The sequence below is a fragment of the Erinaceus europaeus genome, chromosome 1 (assembly GCF_950295315.1).
Source record: "Erinaceus europaeus chromosome 1, mEriEur2.1, whole genome shotgun sequence".
NCBI classification, from domain to species: Eukaryota; Metazoa; Chordata; class Mammalia; order Eulipotyphla; family Erinaceidae; genus Erinaceus; species Erinaceus europaeus.
In genome coordinates this window covers 47,639,710-47,654,632 of record NC_080162.1, presented here as the reverse complement: position 1 = coordinate 47,654,632, position 14,923 = coordinate 47,639,710, and positions in this window count along the sequence as shown.

Below are 14,923 nucleotides of genomic sequence, written 5' to 3'. Positions count from 1 at the left end.
CAACTGCAGACCTGCTTCACCACCTGTGAAGTGACTCCCCTGCAGGTGGGGAGCTGGGGTCTCCAGCCGTCCTTGCACTTTGCGCCACCTGCGCTTAACCCGCTGCGCTACCGCCCGACTCTCCCAATAATTCAATTTAAAATGGGCAAAAGACTGAGCAAATATTCCTCCAAAGAAGATGTACAAATGGGGGAGGGGTGTGGGCAGTGGCACATCCAATGAAGTGTACATAGTAGTAAGTGCAAGGACCTGTGCCAGGATCTTGGTTTGAGCCCCCAGCTCCCCACCTGCAGGGGAAGTTCACTTCAGAAGTGGTGAATCAAATGCAAGTGTCTATCTTTCTCTCTCTCCCACTCTCTCCCTCTCTCGCGCAATTTCTCTCTTACCTATCCAATTAAAAAAAAAAATGTCCACCAGGAGCAGTGGATTTGTAATGTGAGCACCAAGCCCCAGAGGCAGGAAAAAGAAAAGAAGAAAATATACAAATGGCCAATAAGCACACACAAGGAACACATTAACCAGTAGTGAGATACAAATCAAACCGTGAAATTCAACTTCACACCTACTATGAACAAAATGGCTGTAATTTGCCTTTTAGAAGGAAGAGAATAAACTTTGACATGGATCTTGAAAAACTGGAAACCTTGTACATTGCTGTTCAGCATGTAAAATGGTGTCAGAAACAGATTTCCAGTTTCCCTTCCTGATGATAACTACTGGTACCTTATACTCACTAATCTCTCTAATGGAACTTATCCTGGATTTCTAGATAATTTCTTAGCTTTAGTACTGAAAGCCTCACATCTTGGGAACCCCACCTGCCCCAGGCAAACCAAGACTGCTGGTCACTCTAACTTCCAGAGATATCTACTCATTATACATACACATAAACATGTACTCAACATCTGTGTGCTGTTCTAACTGAAAGTTTATCTTGAAGATCATTCTATAGTAGCTATATATTCACTTAACATATATGTATGGAGTTATTTACCATTTTTTTAGTCACTGTTTTAGAAGGTAAAAGATATACTAGTTGAGAAAAAAAAAATTCCTGTCCAAAAGAGAGAAACCAAAAAAACAAACAAAAAAATAAAGATCCCCAAATTATTGTCCATATGGAGTTGATATACTAGTGATTTAAAAAAAAAAAAAAAGGCTTATTTGGGAGTTGGGCGGTAGCGCTGGGGGTTAAGCGCACGTTGCGCAAAGCACAAGGACCAGCATCCCGGTTCGAGCCACTGGCTCCCTACCTGCAGTGGAGTCCTTTCACAGGCGGTGAAGCAGGTCTGCAGGTGTCTCTCTCTTTCTCCCTCTCTGTCTTCCCCTCCTTTCTCCATTTCTCTTTGTCCTATCCAACAACGACGACATCAGCAACAACAATAACAATAAGTACAACAACAATAAAAAACAACAAGGGCAACAAAAGGGAAAATAAATAAATAGGTATAAAAACTTTTTTAAAAATTAAAAAAAGATACAGTAGTAGAGTAAACAAAAATTCCTGTCCAAAAGAGAGAAAGAAAAGAAACAGAAACAAACAAACAAAAAAATTAAGACCCCAAATTATAATCCACATGAAGTTGATATACCAGTGATTTTTTTAAAAAATGTCTTATTCTGGAGTCGGGCGGTAGCGCAGCGGGTTAAGCGCAGGTGGCGCAAAGCGCAAGGACCTGTGTAAGAATCCCGATTCGACCCCCGTCTCCCTACCTGCAGGGACCTCACTTCACAGGTGGTGAAGCAGGTCTGCAGGAGTCTATCTTTCTCTCCCCCTCTGTGTTCCCCTCCTCCCTCCATTTCTGTCTGTGCTATCCAACAACGACAACATCAATAACAACAATAACAATAACTACAACAATAAAACAACAAGGGCAACAAAAGGGAATAAATAAATGACTTATTCATTTAAGTGTTATTAATTTATGTTTTAGTAAATTATAAATTTAATTTATTTATTGTTTTTAACATATTTATTTTAATTAATTTTTAATATTGATTTATTTTCCCTTTTGTTGTCCTTGTTTTTTATTATTATTGTAGTTATTATTGTTGTAATTGATGTCGTCGTTGTTAGATAGGACGGAGAGAAGTGGAGAGAGGAGGGGAACACAGAGCGATGAGAAAAAGACACCTGCAAACCTGCTTCACCCCGTGAAGCGACTCCCCTGCAGGAGGGGAGCCGGGGGCTCCAACCGGGATTCTTATGCCGGTCCCTGCGCTTTGTGCCACGTGGGCTTCCCACCTGCAGGGGAGTCGCTTCACAAGCGGTGAAGCAGGTCTGCAGGTGTCTATCTCTCCCCCTCTGTCTTGGCCGCCTCTCTCCATTTCTCTCTGTCCTATCTAACAGCAACGACATCAATAACAACAACAACAATAATAACTACAACAACAATAAAAAACAATGGCAACAAAAAAAGGGGAAAATAAATAATTTTTAAAAAGATGACTTGGAATAAAATAAAATCTTCTCAAAGTTGTAGCTGGAGGTAGCTCTACTGCATGGACTTGCATGCTTGAGGTTCCTAGTTTGATCCTTGACTCTGTATGTACCAGAGTGGTGTCTTCCTCTCTGTTTCATGTAAAACTCTCATATGTAATAACTAAAGTGTTCATTTGCTTTGTTTTTCTGCAAAATCATGTGTTTCAGTTCTCTAGATTCCACGTATCTGGTAATTGTCTTTTGCCTTTTTTGCTAAGCACTTTGCAAAATGGTCGCTTCCAGTTCCATCCATTTTGTCTCAAAGGACACAATATCTTTTTTTTTCACCAGAGAGGTAGAAAGAGAGTGAAAGAGACCACAGCAAGAAGTTTCTTCTAACATTGTGGGGGTCAGGCTCCAACCTTGGTCACATGACAAAGCAGCACACTATCTAAGTGAGCTATTTTGCCAGCCCATAGCATCATTTAAAAAAATATTTAATTAATTAATTAATTTTTTCATTCATGAGAAATACAGGAAGAAAGAAAGAACCAGACATCATTCTGGTACATGTGCTGCCAGGGATTGAACACAGGACCTCAGGCTTGAGATGAATGTTTTACCCATCACCTCCCAGATTACCATTTTATTTTTATTGCAGAGTAGTAGTCTGTTGAGTATATATATGCCATAACTTCTTTTTCTTTTTTTTTAATTTAATTTTATTTATTCCCTTTTGTTGCCCTTGTTGTTTTATTGTTGTAGTTATTATTGTTGTTATTGATGTCGTTGTTGTTGGATAGGACAGAGAGAAATGGAGAGAGGAGGGGAAGACAGAAAGGTGGAGAGAAAGATAGACACCTGAAGACCTGTTCCACCACCTGTGAAACGACTCCCCTGCTGGTGGGGAGCCGGGAGCTGGAACCAGGATCCTTGTGCTTTGCCCCGCCTACACTTAACCCGCCGGACTCCTGATAACTTTTTTTTTTTCTTTCTTTCTTTCTTTCTCTCTTTCTTTTTACCAGAGCATTGCTCAGCTCTGGTTTATGGCAGTACAGGGGATTGAACCTGGGATTTCAGAGCCTCAGGCATGAGAGTCTCTTTGCATAACCATTATATTATCTACCCCTGACTCATAACTTCTTTTTTTATATTCTTTAAAATATTTATGTATTCTCTTTTGTTGCCCTTGTTGTTTTATTGTTGTAGTTATTATTGTTGTTATTATTGATGTTGTTGTTGCATAGGACAGAAAGAAATGGAGCTGGAGCAAGGAGGGGAAGACAGAGGGGGAAAGATAGACACCTGCCGACCTGCTTCACCACTTGTGAAGTGACTCCCCTGCAGGTGAGGAGCCAGGGGCTCTCTCTGGGATTCACGCCAGTCCTTACACTCTGCGCCACTGCGCTTAACCTGCTGTGCTACCGCCCGACTTCCCCATAACTTCTTTTATTAATTTTAAATAACTCCTTTTTAATTTTTTTGTTTTATCATTTATTTATTTACTATATAGAGACAGCCAGAAATGGGTAGGAAGGGGAGTGGTAGAGAGACAGAGACACCTGCAGTCCTGGTCCACCCCTCGTGAAGCTTTCCCTTTGCAGGTGGGTCCAGGGGCTCAAACCCAGGTCCTTGAGCATTGTAACATGTGCACTCAACCAGGTGCGCCACCACCCAGCTCCTAAATAACTTCTTTTTTAGTTTTAGTTTATGCATTTGTTTGTTGGGTAAAAACAGGAAGTAATCAAGAAGGGAAGGAGAGATAGAGATGGAGAGAGAAAAAGAGACATTTGTAACACTGCTTCACCAACTGTGAACCTTTCCCTTGCAGGTGGGAACCAGGGGCTTGAACCTGGGTCCTTGAGCATTGTAACATGCATGCCCTACCAAGTGTACCACCATCTGGCCCCTAATCCCATAATTTCTTTGTTTAGTCATCTAGGCAGTTAGGCTGCTTTCATTCTTTGACTATTGTGAATAATGCAGCAATAAACATAGGGATGCATATATCCCTTGGAATGTCATGTCTTTTGGATAAATGCCTGGATCACAAGGTAGTTCTATCTTTATTTGTTTAAGGATCTTGCATAAGATCTTCCAAAGAGGCTGCACCAGTTGCATTCCCACCAACAGTGTAGCAGAGTCCTTTTAGTTTGTGAAGGTTTAAAACAAAACTTCTTTCCCAATCCAGTGTCAGGCAGCCCCCCTGCTCTGCTCCATCGCTGATACTATGGTCTATTTACATAATCATTGTTTTGCCCGAGACCCACCCTGCCTGCAGAGTATTAATTAATCCCACTGGTTAAAACCTTCACGACAGCTGCTATGGAAGCTTTCTGCCTTTGCTCTTTTCTTCACCCCCTCTGCTAGCCATTTCCTTTTCCCACTTGCCACTTACGGTTAAAGATATATATAAAGGCGTTGTCTCTGATCAATAAAGGCATTGCGTTCCCGCTCTGCCACAAGTTCCCGGTTCCTCTCCAGCATCGCTAAGTAAGCAGCAGCCCAGGTTGGCTCCGGTCAAGTTCTGTCCAACCCAGAGAGCACATGCCCGGAAAGAAACACACTCACGAGCCCGGCAATCCAGATTCACATCACCATCACAAGATCTCAGATGAGTGGGGCCAGGCAGTGGCACATCTGGCTAAGTGTACACACTACAGTGCACAAGGACCCACTTTCACGCCCCTGGTCCCCAACAGCAGGGGAATACTTCACAAGTGGTGAAGCAGGGCTGCAGGTGTCTAGCTATCTCTTTCCCTCCTCCTCCTCCTTCCTCTTTTTATTTTTTTGTTGTAGTTATTATTATTGTTGTTATTGATGTCGTCATTGTTAGATAGGACAGACAGAAATGGAGAGAGGAGGGGAAGACAGAGGGGGAGAGAAAGATAGACACATACAGACCTGCTTTACAGCTTGTGAAGCAACTGCCCTGCAGGTGGGGAGCTTGGAACTTGAACCGGGATCCTTAGGCGGGTCCTTGCACTTTGCGCCAGGTGTGCTTAACCCACTGCGTTACTAACGCCCAACTCCCCCTTTTTAATATTTTATTTATTTTTAAAATTTGTTTATATTTATTTTCCCTTTTGTTGCCCTTTTTATTATTGTAGGTATTATTGTTGTTGTTATTTATGTCATTGTTGTTAGATAGGACAGAGAAATGGAGAGAGAAGGGGAAGAGAAAGATAGATACCTGCAGACCTGGGACAGAGAAAATGGGGGGGGAGGGGAAGACAGAGAGGGAGAGAAAGACAAACAACTGCTTCACGGCTTGTGAAACAACTGCCCTGCAGGTGGGGAGCCAGGGCTGGAACCTGGATCCTTACACTGGTCCTTGAGCTTTGTGCCATGTGTGCCTAACCCGCTGCACTACTGCCCAACTCCCAATATTTTATTTTATTTTATTTATGTATTTATTTATTTATTTACCAGAGCACTGCTCAGCTCTGGCTTATGGTGGTGCTGGAGATTGAACCTAGGACTTTGGAGCCTCAGGCATGACAGTTTCTTTACATAATCATTATGCTGTCTCCCCAGCCCTTTCTTTCCCTTCTTATCTCCCTTCCCTTCTCACTTTCTTTTTTATTTATTTATTCCCTTTTGTTGCCCTTGTTGTTTTGTTTTTACTGTTGTAGTTATTATTGTTATTGTTGATGTCGTCCTTGTTGGATAGGACAGAGAGAAATGGAGAGAGGAGAGGAAGACAGAGAGGGGGAGAAAAAGATAGACACCTGCAGACCTGCTTCACTGCTTGCAATGCGACTCCCCAGCAGGTGAGGAGGCTCGAACCCTGATCCTTATGCCAGTCCTTGCGCTGCCTGCGTTTAACCCATTGAGCTACCGCCTGACTTCCCCCCATCCCCCTGTCACAATTTCTTTCCGTCTTATCCAATAATAAGTAAAATATTTTTAAGAAATCTCAGGTGGGGTAGATAGCATAATGGTTATGCAAAGAGACTTTCATGCCTGAGGCTCCAGAGATGAGCAGTGCTCTGGTAAAAATAAATTAAAAACCACTTGAGAGGAGCTACCCCAAGCTAAAGTAATAGAGGGGGTTATTATAGCAAACATTTGTCTCAAGAACATTAAGGGAAAATGGGAAGGCACCCATTTATTCACATTATCAGGCAGATAGTTCCTGAAAAGCAAGAATGTGGGAAAGTGAGAAGACTGGCAGTGTATTTGCAGGTGAGGAAAGATATGTGGTGACATTTTCAATGTAGATACCTAGGAAAACCAAGAAGGGAATAGAAGATTTAGTCTAGTCTCTGCAGTGAGGGTGGGTGGGGGCAGGAGGGATAGTGTAGGCTAATGGCTCTCAAACTAAGCCTTCTACTCATCACATAGGTCTCACCAGGTAACTCACAAAGGCAAAACCTCAGACACCAGCCCTAATGAGTGCTGAATCTGAAAATGTGAGGTACTTGTTTGCTTGTTTTTTTTTATTTACGTATTTATTCCCTTTTGTTGCCCTTGTTGTTTTTTTTATTGTTGTAGTTATTGATGTCAACGTTGTTGGCCAGGACAGAGAGAAATGGAGAGGGGAGGGGAAGACAGAGAGGAGGAGAGAAAGACACCTGCAGACCAGCTTCACCGCTTGTGATGCAGGTGCGGAGCCGGGGGCTCAAACCAGGATCTTTTTTTTTTTTTTTTTTAAACCAGGATCCTTAATGCAAGTCCTTGCGCTTTGTGCCACGTGCGATTAACCTGCTGTGCTGCTGCGCTACCTCCAGACTCCTGTTTGCTTGTTTTAAAAGATTATTTTTGCGGAGTTGGGTGGTAGCTCAGCGGTTATTGGCGCAAAGGGCACGACCGGCCTTAGGATCCCGGTTCCAGCCGGCTCCCCCACCTGCAGGGCAGTCGTTTCACAGGCGATAAAGCAGGTCTGCAGGTGTCAAAAAAAAAAAAAAAAGATTGTTTATGGGCGGAAGGTAGATAGCATAATGATTATGCAAAGAGACTCTCATGCCTGAGGCTCTGAAGTCCCAAATTCAATCCCCACATCACCAGCCAGAGCTGAGCAGTGCTCTTATAAATAAATAAATAAATAATTTATGAGAGAAACCAAAAGAGAGAATGAGAAAGAAAAATGAGAACCAGAGCATCACTGTAGTACATGTGACACTGGGGATCAAACCCAGGACCTCATGCTTGAGAGTCCAACACTTCATCATCCACTGGGTCACCTCCTGGGCTATGAGGCTGTTATTTTAAGAAGCACCGTCCGAAGCACCGTCCTCCCGGTGACTTGGATACACACTAGAGTTTGAGAATGACTCGAATTCGTAAGTGCTTAGCAGCCAAAAATAGATACACAGTGTTCTGACTCTTTTTCTGTATTAAAAGGGAATTAAATATGTCTGTGTTTTGATCTGTAAAATAAGAATAACACCAGAGCCTAAGTCATATGTCGCTATGAGGATTTATTCATGTAAACTGCTTAGAATAATAAGCACTAAAGATTTTGATGGGGGTGATGGTCTGGGAGGTGTACAGTGGATAAAGCATTAGATTCTCAAGCTTGAGGTCCTGAGCTCAATCCCTAGTAGCACATGTACCAGAGTGATATCTGTTTCTTTCTCTCTCTATCCTCCTATCTTTCTCATTACTAAATAAGTAAAATCTTTAAAAAAAAAAAAAAAAAGCCAATCTAGTTCTGGGGCTGGGTGGTCGTGCATCTACTTGAGTGTACATTATAATGTACAAGGACCCAGGTTCAAGCCCCCAGCCCCACCTGCAAGGGTGAAGCAGGTCTGCAGGTGTCTGTCTATCTTTCTCTCCCTGCTCTGTCTTCCCCTCCTCTCTCATTTCTCTCTGTCCTATCTAACAACAGCAATAAAAACAACAACAACAGGAACAACAATAACAAGAACAACAAAATGGGGAAAAAAATGGCCTCCAGGAGCAGTGGATTCATAGTGCAAACACCAAACCTCACCCTGGAGGCAAAAACAAAAAAACTCTGGTTTTATGCATGCATGAGAACTTTGGTTAAAACTGTGAAGCTAGAAAAAAAAAAGTTCATGAGGGCCGAAAGCTAGCTTACCAGGTAGGGCAGCCACCTTACCAATCTCAAAGCCCTGGTTTGAACTCCCAGCACCACATGACACTGAGGGAAGCGACATGGATGGTAGAGCAGTACTGTGGTGTCTCTCCTTCTTTAACTCTCTTTGTCTCTCTCTCTCTCTCTTTTAAATTTTTTATTCCCTTTTGTTGCAATAGTTTTATTTTTTATATTTATTTATTTATTTTGCTTTTTTAACCAGAGCACTGTTCAGCTCTGGCTTATGGTGGTGTGGGGAATTGAACCTGGGACTTTGGAGCCTCAGGCACGAGAGTCTCTTTGCATAACCATTATGCTATCTACCCTCTGCCCTATTCCCTTTTGTTGCCCTTGTTTTATTTTTTATATTTATTTATTTATTTTGCTTTTTTAACCAGAGCACTGTTCAGCTCTGGCTTATGGTGGTGTGGGAAATTGAACCTGGGACTTTGGAGCGTCAGGCATGAGAGTCTGTTTGCATAACCATTATGCTATCTACCCTCCGCCCTACTCTCTCTCTCTCTCTTTTTTTTTTTTTATCAAACTATGAAATTGTCTCTTTTTTAAAAATTTTAAATTTCTTTCTTTCTTTCTTTTTGAGAGAGAGATGCAGAGAGAGAGAAAGACACAGAGAGAAACACCAGAGTACTGTACAGCTCTGCATTATGGTGGTGTTGGGGACTGAACCTGAGGCTCTCTTTGCATAACCATTCCGCTATATACCCCTGCCCTCCTTCTTTAACTCTTTCCCTCCATCCTCCTCTCTCTCTCTCCCTGAAATTTTAAAAGAATGAACATGTCAGCCAGGAGCAGTGGAAACATGCACAGCAAGGTCCAGCACCACACACACACACACACACACACACACACACACACACACACACACCAGCCTGATGTGGATATTACTTCAATCCCGTCTCCTAGTTTCAGTGACTAAGAGTATAACTTTATGGAAAGCAACTGGGGGGGAGGGTCAGGAAATAGTTTACCTGGTAGAGTGTATGCCTTACTGTGCAGGACTCTGGACTCAATCCTTGGCATCACGGGGGTGCACCATGCATGGGATCTTGTTAGATTTTAGAGGAGTACTATGTTGCCTCTCTTTTTTTTTCTGCCTCTTCCTATCCTCTCCTTCTTCTAAAGGTGTATTTTAGTTAGTGTTGAGAGAGAGGGGGGAGGAAGGAGACTAGAGAATCACCCTGGCACATGTGATACTGGGAATCCAGCTCAGGACCCCATACTTCCAAGTTCATTATTATCTTTATTTATTTATTGGATAGAGACAGTCAATAATCAAGCGGGAAGGGGGAGATAGAAAAGAAGAGATTCCCCACCTGCAGGGGAGTCACTTCACAAGCGGTGAAGCAGGTCTGCAGATGTCTTATCTTTCTCTCCCCTCTGTCTTCCCCTCTGCTCTCAATTCCTCTCTGTTCTATCCAACAACAATAATAGCTACAACAATAAAAAACAACAAGGGCAACAAAAAGGAGTAAATAAATAAATATATAAAAAAAGGAAAAAGAGAGATAGAGAGACACCTGCAGCCCTGCTTCACCACTCATGAAACTTTCCTCCTATAGGTGGGGGCTGGGGGCTCGAACTTGGGTATTTGTGCATTGTAACCTGTGCACTCAACCAGGTGCACCACCACCCAGCTGTTATACTTCCAAGTTTAATATTCCAGTCACAGTGCCACCTCCTTTCCTCCCCATTTATTTTTCACCTTTCCCTCCTGTTTTTTTTTTTTTTTCATTCTCAGAGCCAGGGAGAGATGGATAGAAAAGGAGAGGCACCACTGCACTGCTCCACCACTCCTAAGCTGTGGGATGCTCCCCTGTGGTGGCTGGGATTTCACCCTGGTCCTCCAGCGTGGTAAAGTGTTCACTCTTGGGAGTCGGGTGGTAGCGCACATACTGTGAAGCACAAGGACCCGAGGAAGGATCCTGGTTCAAGTCCGGGCTCCCCACCTACAGGGGAGTCGCTTCACAAGCAGTGAAGCAGGTCTGCAGGTGTCTTTCTCTCCCCCTGTTTTCCCCTCCTCTCTCCATTTCCCTCTGTCCTATCCAACAATGAGGACATCAATAACAATAATAATAACTACAACAACAAAAGAACAAGGGCAACAAAAGGAAATAAATAAATATTAAAAAAAAAAAGGTAGACACCTGCAGACCTGCTCCACTGCCAGTGAAGCGACCCCTCCCCACAGATGGGGAGCGGGGGCTCAAACTGGGATCCTTAAGCCAGTCCTTGCACTTTGCGTCATGTGTGATTAATCCATGGGCCACTGCTCAGCCCCCTCTTTCTCAGTTCTTAGGTGTAGAAGGTGGAAGTTCTGGCTTCTGTAATTGCTTCTGTGCTGAACATGAGCATTGACAGATCAATCCATACCCCCTGCCTGTTTCTATGATATAAAGCAAATTGTTCAGTGTTCTGATTCTCTCTCCCTCTCACATGAATACATAAAGAAATCTTAGGAAGTCAGGTGGTAGCACAGCGGGTTAAATGCATGTGGCACCAAGCACAAGGAATGGCGTAAGGATCCCGGTTCAAGCCCCGGGCTCCAAACCTACAGGGGAGTTGCTTCGCAGGCAATGAAGTAAGTCTGCAGGTATCTCTCTTTCTTTCCCCCTCTCTGCCTTCCCCTCCTCTCCATTTCTCTCTGTTCTATCTAACAATAACAACAACAATAATAACTACAACAATAAAACAAGGGCAATAAAAAAGAATAAAATAAATATTTTATATTAAAAAATCTTAAATAAATAGTTTTTCCCACACCAAGACTTCTAGTTTCACTTGCTCTATTCCATACCTTTGGGTTCCTGCTTATTGAACAATTTGCTTTTTTAAAATATTTATTCCTTTTTTTTGTTATTAATGCCATTGTTGTTGGATAGGACAAAGAGAAATGTAGAGAGGAGGGGAAGACAGAGGGGGAGAGAAAGGTAGACACCTGCAGACCTGCTTCACTGATTGTGAAGTGATTCCCCTGCAGGTGGGGAGCCGGGGGCTTGAACCAGGATCCTTATGCTGGCCCTTGTGCTTTGCGCCACATGCGCTTAACCGGCTGCGCTACCGCTCGACTTCATGAACAATTTGCTTTATATCATATTGCCGTTCAGCCACCAAGTTATAGATGCTACCATGATGCCATCCTGACCTCTTCAGATACATGACCTCACCAGTGTGTTCAGGAACCACACCTCTCCAGAGCCCTAACCCACTAGGGAAAGATATGTGATGCCAGAAATTAAAGCTCAGGACCTCATGCTTGAGAGCTCAGTGTGATTTCCACTGCACTACTTCCTAGGTTGTACTTAAATTTTATTAAACAAACAAAGCTGGAGGCATTGGTGGGATCCCAGGTTTGGGACTCCTCACCTCTGACCCTCCATAGAGGAGTATGGTAATAACTATTGATACAAGGCCAAGATAAAGACTTGTAATATGCCTGGCATTCCTCTGCTCCTGCCAAATACCCCCAATCTCTGGCAACCCCTCCACCCCCATTGACTGGAGAAAGATCATAGGCACAAGTGCTTTGCATAGCAGCAGGAAAAGGTAATGGTAAAATGTGAGCTTTGGCTCGCTTGAACTGCTGTCTACATATCAAATTATTCCTTAGGGAAAAGATGCCCACATCAATAGCTAAAAATAATCTTCCTGCTGCTACCAGATCAAGCAAAATCAATTGCGAGCACAGGGAATGAAACAAGAAGGTTCACTTACTAACTTGGCTTAATAAGCATCCTTTATTTGTTCCTTTGATTTGAGACCTTTATAAACTTTCAGTGTGGAGGCTTAATTGATCATTGACATTTCTAGGTAAGGAAACCTGGTGGAATTGTTAACAAGAGCCTGCCTTATAAAAATATGCATCTCTCTAACAACAATAATGAATGATAACAGCAACGATAAACAACAAGGGCAACAAAAGGGGAAGAAAATAACCTCCAGGAGCAGTGGATTCATGGTGCAAGCACTGAGCCTCATCGGAAAAAAACAACAAACTTATCTTTGAGCAGCATAGTTTCTTCCTAGGTACTGTGTTGCCATCTTCTCTCTCTCTCTCTCTCTCTCTCCCTCCCTCCCTCCCTCCCAACCTTCCTCCTTCCCTCTGATTCTCTCTTTCATTTAAAAATATTTAATTAATTAATTTGATAGAAACAGATGTTGTGGTCTGGGAGGTGGCATAGTGGATAAAGCATTGAATTCTCAAGCATGAGGTCCTGAGTTCAATACCAGGCAGCACATGTACCAGAGTGGTTCTTTCTCTCTCTTTCTTTCTCATTAATAAATAAAATATTAAAAAATAAAAAAAAGAGACAGACAAATGTCAGTGGGAAAGGGGGAGATAGGAAGGGAGAGACAAAGAGAGACACCTGCAGCACTGTTTCACTATCTGTGAAGCTTCCCCTCTGCAGGTGGGGAGTGTGTGTGTTTGTGGGGGGGGTTGAACCTGGATCGTTATGTGTTGTAACATGTGCACTCTACCAGGTCCACCACTGCCTAGCCCCTTGTCTTTCCCTTTCTTTCTTTCTTTCTTTCTTTCTTTCTTTCTTTCTTTCTTTCTTTCTTTTTCTTGTCTTTCTTTTTTTCAGCTCTGGCTTACACTGGTAGGGGGGTGGGGTGGGGTGGTAATTGAGCCTGGAACTTTGGAGCCTCAAGCTTGAGAGTTTCTTTACATAACAATGATGCTATCTAACCACCAACCCCCTGTCTTTTGTCCTCACCCAGTCTTTCTCTTTCTACTTGAAAAAGTTGGCCCAGAGTAGTGAAGCCTCAGAAACAAAAAACAAACAAACAAACAAGTAATGTAATGTATCTTTTGTTAATTGAATTGTATACATGGCACACATTCGTACAAGAGGAAGCTGTGATTCAAAACATCTGAGTACTAGGCCCCCTTCTTGTGAAACTGAACTTTATTCTCCCTCTTCAGATCTTAGCTTCCCTATCTCTGTAGAACAGGAACTGGAGTTGATCACCACGAGGACTGTGAACACACTGCCAAGTAATGTTGATTCACGAAGGAAGACAGTGCACCTCGTCACTTCTACTTTCACTAGGTAGTCTCTGGCAGCCTGGTAGAAGACACAGTGGATAAGGCACAGGGTTTGAGTACATGGGGTCCTAAGCTTGATCCCTGGTGTTAAATGTGCCAGTCATGCTCTGATTCTCCCTTTCCCTCTCACAAATAATAAGAAAGTCTCAGTGTGGGGATTGCTTATCTTTAATGATTTTCTTTTTCTTATTTAATTTTTTATATTTATTTATTTTCCTTTTTGTTGCCCTTGTTTTATTGTTGTAGTTACTGATGTTGTCGTTGTTGGATAGGACAGAGAGAAATAGAGAGAGGAGGGGAAGACAGGGGAGAGAAAAATAGGCACCTGCAGACCTGCTTCACCGCCTGTGAAGGGACTCCCCTGCAGGTGGGGAGCCGGGGGCAAACCAGGATCCTCACTCAGGTACTTTCGCTTCGTGCCACGCACGTTTAACCCGCTGGGCTACCGCCTTTAATGTTAGTTTCTAAGGACAGTCAACACTCCTTTTTAGCATAGGCAGTATCCAACATAAATTAATATTGCTTGGTTTCCACTGTAATTTTATAGTGACCCTATAGAAATGGAGACGGGAGATGGTGCACCTGGTAGAGCGCACGTTACAATGCTCAAGGACCTGGGTTCAGGCCCCCATACACATCTGCAGGAAGGGAGCTTCACTAGTGGTAAGACATCTGCATATGACTCTCTCTCTCTCCCTCTCTCCACTGGATAGGACAGATAAAAATTTAGAGGGGAAGGGAAGACAGAGGAAGAGAAAGATAAACACCTGCAGACCGGCTTCATGGCTTGCCCCCCCCCCCCCCCCCCCCCGCAGGTGAGGAGGATCCCTATGGCCGGTCCCTGCACTTCGTGCCACCTGCCCCGCCCCTGATCTCTCTCCCTCTCTATCCACCTTCCCTCTCAATTTCTCTCTTCAAATTGAGAATTTTAAAAACTCAATTTTGGAGTTTTATTTTTTATTATTATTATTTTTTATAAATAATTTATTTCTTTATTGGGGAATTAATGCTTTACATTCAACAGTAAATACAATAGTTTGAACATGCATAACATTCCCCAAAATTTGGAGTTTTAAAATTCTCAAAATATTAAAAATATATATGAGTAAATAAGTAAGAAATGATGGGATACTGATTTTCTTTTGCAGCTCCGGAGTGATCTGAGAAGCTTCCTTTAAAATCTATTTGCTTACAATTGAGAGAGGAAAAGCTACCCGAATTAAAGAGAAGTATTGTGGTCCAGGAGATGGCGCAGGGATAAAGCATTGGACTCTCAAGCATGAGGTAACTGGAAGTTCAATCCCTGGAAGCACATGTACCAGAGTGATGTCTGGCTCTTTCTCTCTCCTCCTCTGTTTCTCATTAATAAATAAATAAAATATTTTTAAAA